At 36.5% G+C, this 11022-nt stretch overlaps 1 non-coding gene across 1 annotated transcript; it reads left to right on the top strand.

The window, feature by feature from the left end:
• The first annotated feature begins 8211 nt into the window (after positions 1-8211).
• On the top strand, positions 8212-8317 carry LOC140894001 (small nucleolar RNA R71). Its single transcript, XR_012153557.1, has one exon. It is a non-coding gene; the product is annotated as a small nucleolar RNA R71 (small nucleolar RNA).
• The last annotated feature ends 2705 nt before the right edge of the window (positions 8318-11022 follow it).

The following is an 11022-nucleotide window of genomic DNA, read 5'->3' as shown; positions in this document are numbered from 1 at the left end:
GTAGTAAGTTTCAAGCATCAATCTATGCGATTATTACATCAAACTAGTCATTTAAAACATGATAAACAACACAACTATAGCAATACTCAAAAGTGTTCTTCAAACTACACTATGCTATCATGTTTGATGTTTCTAGTCAATACAACTTCAACTAAAACCCAAGTCCTCACGTGCTAAACTCACTCCTGAGCTGTCAATGTCGTTGCTGACCAGCTCCTGCCCCCTCTGTTGCCATACACACATACAAAACAAAGCAACAGCCGGATAACTCCGGTGAGAAATCATTCCCATTATATTCGACATATATAAAGCATTAAATAAATAATATCAACTCTATTCATAATCGACTCAACAATAGAGTAAATAACTCATATATCGATTAAGAATTGATTCATATAACATTTTTGCCATCAAGATTCGTAAACGATCTTGACATGGATATCCATCTATTGAAATCATTCCGGATTCGAAAATAAGGTCACCCTCCGACCTCGGCATAGAATCAATTCCATAACATCTCGTATCATAATCATATCAAAATCAAAGATCCACTACCTGTGATGGATCGACAACATCAAAATAAAACAAACAATAACAAGTATGTGATTTTTTGCGGAATAACTCAAGAAACGTCATTCTTGAGTATCAAAATTCTTGACCCGTGATGTCGTCTTATACCTTTGTTTCTCTCGGTTCGAAATGCTTCAAATCTGAAACACAATATCAAAAGACACATATCAAACCTCATTCAAGTCTATCATTTCATAATCGATCCAAAATCATCAAGAATCGTCAATCAAAACCACTTCAAACCTTCGTCACTTCTTTCTTCAACTTGAAGTTGAGGTTCTTGAGTCAATAGTCTCCGAATAAATGCTGAAACTGAAAATAACATTGCTACAATATCAACAACATAACAAATAACTTCCCAGCTCAATAATCGGCTATCAAAACGGTCTCAACACACGAATCGACGGCGTAGCGATTGAAAATCGGTAACCGACAAAATATCGTAATCATTTCTAATCATTCAAATCATTTGTACATCATATATCAGCTGAATACATCACCCTAAACATCATATCAGCGGCTATAATCATCGATATACATGCTGGAAATCATATCGAATACAAAACAAAACCCGTTCGTTGCGCCAATGACGATACGATACCACAACTCATCTCAAAACATGCATACATAAAAAAAATTCTGATCTGTAGCATATCTCAATCTTCAAACATGCTGGAAAGGTAATAAAACTTACACCAAATCGAAGCCTTCTTCACAAGGATTCTAGAACACTTTTCGGAATCGAAATCGGACGATCGAATCAAAAGTTATGAGGTTTTGAAAATCAAGAAATCAAAAGAAAAGAGAGATCTCGACTTTCTGCTTCAAATTTCTGAATTGGATATATGTTATACACGTGCACATGCTGAATAATCAATATAATCTGATAACTTCAACCAAAATTGCATTTTAGCCCCTCAATTCTTCAATATTTGCAATTCGGTCCTCAGTCCTTATTTTAATTCAATTTTAATCCTAAATAATTTAAGAATATTAGAATTTAAATCAAAACTCTAAATATTTCCAAATTAAATATACTCGGATTAAAATTAAATTATCTCGAATTACTTTAAATAATCCTGGATTAAATTAAATAATCTCGGGCTTTACATTTTTCTCCCCCACTAAGATATGAGTTCGTTCTCGGATTCATAAGAAATATAGATATGCAGTCTGTATACTCATAAGAATAAAGAATAATCAAAACCTGAATAAGAACTCACATCAATGGAATAGATAGGGAAATCTCTGCCTCATGTCATCTTCTACTTCCCACATCGCCTCTTCAACTCCGTGTCGACTCCATTAAATCTTCACCAATGGAATGGTCTTCGTTCGGAGTTGCTTTTCCTTTCTATCGAGTATCTGTATCGGCTGTTCAAAATAGCTAAGTGTTTTATCCAACTCAGCTTCATCAGGTTGCAAGATATGAGACTCGTCAGGTTGATACTTTCGGAGCATTGAAACATGAAATACATCATGAATTCTAGACAAAGATATAGGAAGAGCGATTCGATAAGCAAGATTGCCTATCTTCTCAAGAATCTCATACGGCCCAATAAATCGTGGAGATAACTTTTCTCGTTTGCCAAATCTAATTGTGCCCCTAAATGGTGAAATCTTCAAGAACACACTATCCCCCTGTTCAAAAGATAACGGCCGACGTCGAACATTTGCATATCTGGCTTGTCTATGCTGTGCTGTTCTCATTCTCTACTGTATCACCTTTATCCTCTCAGTCATCTGTCTGATCATATCTGGACCCAATTCAGGCACCTCTGACACATCATCCCAATATAAAGGCGATCGACACTTCTTTCCATATAACGCTTCAAATGGAGCCATCTTTATACTTGTCTGATAACTGTTGTTATAAGAGAATTCCACAAGTGGTATAGAATCTTGCCATGTAATACCAAAATCAAGTATCACAGCTCTAAGCATATCCTCAAGAGTCTGAATATTTCATTCAGATTATCCGTCAGTTTGAGAATGATAAGCAGTACTCAAATGTAAGCGCGTACCCAGAGCTTCCTGTAGGCTATGCCAAAAGTGCGAAGTAAATCTAGGATCTCTATCAGATACAATCGACTTTGGCACACCGTGTAGTCTTACCACTTCTCGAATATAGAGATCTGCCATTTGATCATGACGATAAGTCATTCGGTAAGGAATAAAGCACGCAGATTTTGTCAATCTGTCAATGATCACCCAAATAGCATCGCAACCTCGAGATGATCGTGGCAATTTCGTCACAAAGTCCATAGAAATATGATCTCATTTCCATTCAGGAATAGACAAACTCTATAATAAACCACCTGGTTTCTTCCTCTCAGCCTTCACCTGTTGGCAATTCAAACATTTTGATACAAATTCAGTCACATCAGACTTCATTTGCTTCCACCAGTACTGAGTTTTCAAATCGTTGTACATCTTTCTGCCTCCAGGGTGAATACTAAATCGACTACAATGAGCTTCTTTCAAAATATTTTGTTTCAAATCTGAAAGATCGGGAACAACAATTCGGTTATTCACATACAGAATATCATCATCACTAACCTTGTATCCAGACTGATGTCCTGATCTGATCATTTCAATCGATTTCTGAACAGTTAAATCAGATTTCTGTGCTTCCTTGATTCGAATCAATAATTCAGGCTCAACACTGATAGCACAAATTCTCATTGGTCTTCTATCTGTCTCAAACATATATCCAGAAATACAAAAATCTTCAATCAAACTAGATACACCTATAGTAGACAATGATAAAGCACATACCTTCCTACTTAGGGCATCAGCTGCTGCATTCGACTTCCCTGGATAATATTTGATTTCACAGTCGAAATCTTTCAGTAAATCGAGCCATCTTCGTTGTCTCATGTTCAATTAGATTGTGAAAACAGGTACTTCAGACTTTTGTGATCAGAAAATATTTCAAACTTTTCCCCATATAGATAATGTCTCCAAATTTTTAATGCAAAGACGATAGCTGCCAATTCAAGATCATGAATTGGATATCGGACTTCATGTGGTTTCAATTGTCGAGGGGCATAAGCGACAACATGTTCTTTCTGCATTAAAACACATCCCATACCTCGGTGAGAAGCATCACAATATACAACAAAATCACCAGTACCTGAAGGGATTGTCAAGACTGGTGTTGTAGTTATTGCGTGTTTTTCGCTCGCAAGCGCACGATGTCAAGTTATAATATAGAAATTAAGTCCAAGTCGATCCCACGGAGAATGAATAAATGATATTATATCAAATATTTGCAACTAATAAAATCATAATCCTATGTAGAGCTACGAAAATGGTTTGATTTTTATAAAACTAAAATTTGCAAGAACAAAACTAAATAACCACGAGTTCACGAGAGTAAAATTCAATAAGCGATGAATGCTAGAGGTTCGACTTCACTTGACTGTCCACCACAATTTATTTCTAATGATTGTTCAATTATTAATTCTTTCCTATTATTTTATACTACCTCTCTCGAGTGTCAAGCAAAAATTCGTATTCAATAACAAACTCAATATCTCTATCAAAGTTTAATTATTAAATCCGATAAAAAACACAAGAATTCTTCTAATGACTTCTATGGAGTTATATGCCTCTCGAACAGTATAAACACCATAGATGTATTTTCCTATGTCGTATTCAAAATCTCCTATCTCGAGTGATAGATTCTAAATAAAATATCATTCAATCTATGGCCAGTAAATTGAAAGCATTAAGATCAGGAAAACACAAATAAACTGTGCGAAGAAATTTAAATATATAAATCAAAATATCTCAATCATGGTTTCCAGTCAAGATCCGTCTACCTCTAGACTAAGAAATTAGTTCATAACGCAATTCAAAATCAAATAACTCATGTTTTTCCAACAATCCATAAACTAAGAAAAATAGAGTTCAAAGAGAAACTAGAACGAATTAGAATGAAGCTTCTCCATCGCCGGATGCCGTCATCTTCAGTCTTCGTACCGGAATCTCGAGCTCTTGTGCACTTCAAAAATTCTCAATAGCCGTCTTCTCCTCTGAAAACTCCCTAAAAACCCTCGTATCCTCCAGAATAAGTCATAAAATCCCTTTTAAAACTCGATTAAAGACTTTCCATATTTTTGGAGACTGCGCAGCGCTGGAGCGCTAATAATTCGGCGCTGGGGCGCTCAAGTTTCGTATTTTATTTTTCAATGACGGACATCTAGCGCTGGAGCGCTCAAAAGCCGGCGCTGGGGCGCTCTGGACATGAATTTACGGGCGCTGGAGCGGTGGAAAACTAGAGCTGGGGCGCTACTTGTTCTTCCATTTCACCATCTGCGCATCAGTTTTGTAAAAATCATAACTTGAGTTATAGCCGTCGGATCGAGCTGAAATTTTGACAGCAACTTTAAAACATCCTAAAATTCAATTTCAATGGTGAAGATCGGATTTGAATTTCTGTAACATTCTCAGTAATTTTCTGAAGTTTGTTGTCCCGTAATTCGGCTTTTCGCTTCTTCTTGCTACTTTTCTTCAAATCCTTGCAACTCACAAAAACAACAACAAATAAGCATAATATTCAGTCGATACATCAAAAAATCCAAGTCAAATCACATATAAATTAAGTGCATAAAATGTACTTATCAAATCCCCTTAAACTTAGACTTTTGCTAGTCCCGAGCAAAACAGTAATGAGCAATATAGTCGACCTCCGAATTTATACATTCCAAGATTCAATACACACGTCGGCTAATTTTCTCAAGAGTTTTCGTGAGTGTGTGATTTGCCAATCTCATCTACCCACCTAACTTTTGGTAAAATCATGCAATCCGTAAGCTTCATAAAATCATTAACTCCGCCCTCAAGTTTCAAAATACTCTCAACCAAGTTCAACTTTTACTCACACAGATCAACAAGACTTTTTCAATTAACATTAGGCTCAAGTATAATCAGCAGGAGATAAGCATCCATATATATATCAATGCAAACAAGGACTCATGATGCAAAGCAAAGGGAACTGAATATTTTCAATTTGTGCAGGATTATGAGTAGCTAAAAAATTTTTATTTGCATTGCCAGACATTAGTCTTGGCTTTCTACTACTCCATACATCTCCATCTTTATGCCTTGTATTTGGACTAGAATTTCAATCCATTTTTTTTTCTTTTCAAGGCCTCCCCTCACCTTACTTTCTCCGCCATTACTTTTCTTTGAACTTTTTAGCTACTCAATTTATTTTGAATTTTTCATGAATATAGAATGGCTAAAAAAAAACTCAATAGATTCGAAAAAAAAACGCCTAAATCACTTCTGTGATCTTAAAAATCTATCTCAGTTTCAAGCAAAAATCACAAGAGTTAAGAATCAATTCCTCTAATCCACATCACAAATCCACATAATTTTTCTCTAATTGCTAGGAGTATCGAAAATCATGGCATTCGTGCATAAATGTGAGAACTCAAGATTAAATATAGCTAACATGAACTTTTTCAGCGGAAAAAAAAAATTTATTTTCATCATAAGCCAACACAATTACAACATCATGCCTTCAACTCCTACTAACTCATAAAAAATTTCAGATTTTCACCATTTTTAAACATCCCCCCAAACTTAAATTGTGCATTGTCCTCAATGTACAGTATTCATTAAAAACAAGGGACACATAACTTAGGCACCAAGCGTCAGTACTCGGCACCATCTTAATCACTCAAAACTCTTCATCAGGGGTGGCTCCTAAACTCTTTCTGCTCCATACTTTTTAACTTACACAATTCAAAATCATTATTAATGTCTAGTTTCCTCATGATAAAAAATAATAAAAAGGAAAACAACTAAAATAAAAGAAATAATAAAGCAAATAAAAAAAAATCGCTTGGGTTGCCTCCCAAGAAGCGCTTAGTTTATAGTCCATAGCCCGACTATATTCTGATTCTAGCCCGGTTCCACTTTGTTGGAGGTCTTTTCCTTTTCTTTCACCCTCCAAACATATTCAACAATCTTCTTGATCTTTGCTTTCTTTCTCTTCTTCTTCTTTGCTACCTTCGGATCATTCTCTCTTGGAAATTCTACAGCACTAACAACTTTGCAGCAATATTCCATCTTCTTTGATTGTTCAATCATGAACACTTTTTCCATGGATGAATTTTTAAACTCCTTATAAACATTAAAGATCACCTTCTCACCATCAACTCCCATCATCAACTCACATTTCTTCACATCAATCTTGGCTTCAGTAGTAGCCAAGAACGGTCTCCCCAAAATCAATGGCATATTTGCATCCTCCTCCATATCTAGCACAACAAAATCCGCAGGAAAAATAAATTTATCTACTTTTACCAAAACATCTTCAATGATTCCAAGCGGGTATATGATAGATCTATCAGCTAGCTGCAATGCGATCATTGTGGGTTTCACCTCGCCAAGTTCTAAGCTCCTGAAAATAGACAAAGACATCAGGTTAATGCTAGCTCCTAGATCGCAAAGTGCATTATTAAAATAAGAAAAACCAATAGTGCAAGGAATAGTAAAACTCCCTGGATCCTTCAGCTTTTGTGGCATCTTCTTTTGGAGCACAGCAGTACATTCTTCAGTTAAGCTCACCACCTCATTCTCTTGCAATCTCCTTTTGTGGGCATCACCTCTTTAATAAACTTCGCATAATTCGGCATTTGTGCCAAAGCATCAGCAAAAGGGATGTTGATATGTATCTTCTTGAAAATATCCAAGAATTTTGAGAACTGCTCGTCCACTGCCTTCTTCTTGAACCTTTGGGGGTATGGAAGAGGAGGTTTGTACATCGGTTTCTGCTCAGGCTCAGACTCTTTCTCCTCGACCTTCTTCTCGTCAACTGCAAATTTTTCAAACGTATTGCTCTCATATTTGCCCTCTTTATTATCCACCTACTTCCAACTCCTCAACGTGATAGCATTACACTGCTCCTTGGGATTCATCTAAGTATTACTTGGGAATTAGCCTCTGTTATTATCTTTCAGTGCGTTCGCCAACTGCCCAATGCTAGTCTCCATGGATTGCAATACAACACCCATGTTGGCCACATGCGTCTCTAAGTTGTCAAGGCGAGTCTCAGTCCTCGCCATCCTCTTGCTCGATTCCTGCACAAAAGCATTAACAACATCCTCCAAAGGAGGCTTACCCTCACCCTTATTTGTATTGTATCCCGGAGGAGGATTCAACACATTATTATTGTTAGCATAAGAAAAATTTTCATGATTACGCAGACTATGGTGATATTGATTGGGTACAGGATTACCTCGATAGTTGTTGTAATTTCTGTTGTTCACATATTGAGCTTGCTCCACACGCTCAAATCTATATGTAGAATTTACGGCAGTCGCCAGTGATGTTGTCGTAATAGAAACTTGATTGTCTTTGGTCAGTGTAGCCAACTGTGTAGAAATAGTAGCCATCTGAGCAGTCAAAGCAGTGAATGCATCAACCTCATGAATTCCAGCAGACTTCCTCATTACAGATCTCTCACTCGGCCACTGATAACTGTTAACAGTCATTTGCTCAAGCATCTCATAAGCCTATTCAGGAAATTTAAAAAATATTGAACCTCCAGCTGCAGCATCCACAGAAATCCTCGTTGGGCCATTCAAACCATTGTAGAATAACTCAATATGTTCCCAATCCGAAAAATTATGGTTTGGACACTTCCTAAGAAACTCCTTGTACCGCTCCCAAGCTTCATAAAGCTGCTCAAAATCTTGTTGTTTGAAAGTAGTGATCTCAATTTTCAGCTGGGCAGACTTGGCAGGAGGAAAGTACTTAGCCATAAATTTGGATGTCATGTCTTCCCATGTAGTGATACTCCCAAGAGGTAGTGACTGCAACCAACTACGAGCATTGTCCCTAAGAAAGAACGGGAACAATCGTAGTCTGATGGTGTCCTCAGTAACACCATGAATCTTCACTGTGTCAGCAATTTCCAAAAAAGTACGCAGGAACAAATTTGGATCTTCAGTAGCTGCACCTTTAAACTGATTCTGCTGCACCATATTAATCAGAGTTGGCTTCAACTCAAAATTATTTGCCGTGATGTTTTGCCGAGCTATCCCAGAATAATGAGTAGTGATCACCGGTCAAAAGTGATCTCTGATCGGCACCGAAGCATTATTGACAGCTCTTTCCCTTTCTTCAGCCATTTTTTGCAACTCTTCTCTTCTAACTTTTCTCAAAACTTTAGCAGTTTTCTCGATTTTCGGATCAAAGAGCAGTGAGTCATAACTTTGGCTTTTTCACATAAACTGCATAGACAGGAAAGATTTAAAATTAGAACCAAAAAAATAAAATAAAATGCTCTAAATCAAAATTAAGACCAATTAGCACAATTTAATATAAATCAAATAAAATTCAATCCTCGGCAACGGTGCCAAAAAACTTGTTGCGTGTTTTTCACTCGCAAGCGCACGATGTCAAGTTATAATATAGGAATTAAGTCCAAGTCGATCCCACGGAGAATGAATAAATGATATTATATCAAATATTTGCAACTAATAAAATCATAATCCTATGTAGAGCTACGAAAATGGTTTGATTTTTATAAAACTAAAATTTGCAAGAACAAAACTAAATAACCACGAGTTCACGAGAGTAAAATTCAATAAGCGATGAATGCTAGAGGTTCGACTTCACTTGACTGTCCACCACAATTTATTTCTAATGATTGTTCAATTATTAATTCTTCTAGTTTATTAGTCAAGAATCCCTATTATTTTCTACTACCTCTCTCGAGTGTCAAGCAGAAATTCTTATTCAATAACAAACTCAATATCTCTATCAAAGTTCAATTATTAAATCCGGTAAAAAGCACAAGAATTCTTCTAATGACTTCTATGGAGTTATATGCCTCTCGAACAGTATAAACACCATAGATGTATTTTCCTATGTCGTATTCAAAATCTCCTCTCTCGAGTGATAGATTCTAAATAAAATATCATTCAATCTATGGCCAGTAAATTGAAAGCATTAAGATCAGGAAAACACAAATAAACTGTGCGAAGAAATTTAAATATATAAATCAAAATATCTCAATCATGGTTTCCAGTCAAGATCCGTCTACCTCTAGACTAAGAAATTAGTTCATAACGCAATTCAAAATCAAATAACTCATGTTTTTCCAACAATCCATAAACTAAGAAAAATAGAGTTCAAAGAGAAACTAGAACGAATTAGAATGAAGCTTCTCCGTCGCCGGATGTCGCCGTCTTCAGTCTTCGTACCGGAATCTCGAGCTCTTATGCACTTCAAAAATTCACAATAGCCGTCTTATCCTCTGAAAACTTCCTAAAAACCCTCGTATCCTCCAGAATAAGTCATAAAATCCCTTTTAAAACTCGATTAAAAACTTTCCATATTTTTGGAGACTGCGCAGCGCTGGAGCGCTAATAATTCGGAGCTGGGGCGCTCAAGTTTCGTATTTTATTTTTCAATGAAGGACGTCTAGCGCTGGAGCGCTCAAAAGCCGACGCTGGGGCACTCTGGACATGAATTTACGGGCGCTGGAGCGCTAGAAAACTAGAGCTGGGTCGCTACTTGTTCTTCCATTTCACCATCTGCGCAGCAGTTTTGTAAAAATCATAACTTAAGTTCTAGCCGTCGGATCGAGCTGAAATTTTGACAGAAACTTTAAAACATCCTAAACTTCAATTTGAACGGTAAAGATCGGATTTGAATGTCTGTAACATTCTCGGTAATTTTCTGAAGTTTGTTGTCCCGTAATTTGGCTTTCCGCTTCTTCTTGCTACTTTTCTTCAAATCCTTGCAACTCACAAAAACAACAAAAAATACGCATAATATTCACTAGATACATCACAAAATCCAAGTCAAATCATATATAAATTAAGTGCATAAAATGCACTTATCAGTAGTCAACCTCTTTTTCAACTCAAGAAAACTGGTTTCATACGCTTCAGACCACACAAACGGTGAATTCTTCTGTGTAAGCTTTGTAATAGGCTTTGCAATAGACAAGAAGTCTCGAATAAATCGACAATATCCTGCCAAGCCCATAAAACTTCTGATTTCTGGCACAGATGTCGGTCTCTGCCAACTGATCACAGCTTCAACCTTACTTGGATCAATTGAAATACCATCTCCTGATATAATATGACCTAGAAAAACCACCTGTTTCAACCAAAACTCACATTTGGATAACTTAGCAAACAATTTCTCCTTTCTCAATGTCTTCAAAACTGTTCTCAAGTGGTCAGCATGATCACATACATTCTTCGAATAAATCAAAATATCATCGATAAATATGATCACAAAATCATCTAGATACCTTTGAAACACTCTATTTAGCAGTCCCATAAAAACTGCTGGTGCATTCGTTATACCAAACGACATGACCATAAATTCGTAATGGCCATACCTGGTTCTAAATGCAGTCTTAGGGATATCCTCATCTCTTGCCCTCAATCGATGATAACCGGATCGTAAATCAAT

Source organism: Henckelia pumila, chromosome 3, assembly GCF_033568475.1.
Source record: "Henckelia pumila isolate YLH828 chromosome 3, ASM3356847v2, whole genome shotgun sequence".
In the NCBI taxonomy this organism is placed as follows: Eukaryota; Viridiplantae; Streptophyta; class Magnoliopsida; order Lamiales; family Gesneriaceae; genus Henckelia; species Henckelia pumila.
Note: the sequence above shows the minus strand (reverse complement) of the source record. Positions and strands in the feature narration are given on the sequence as shown.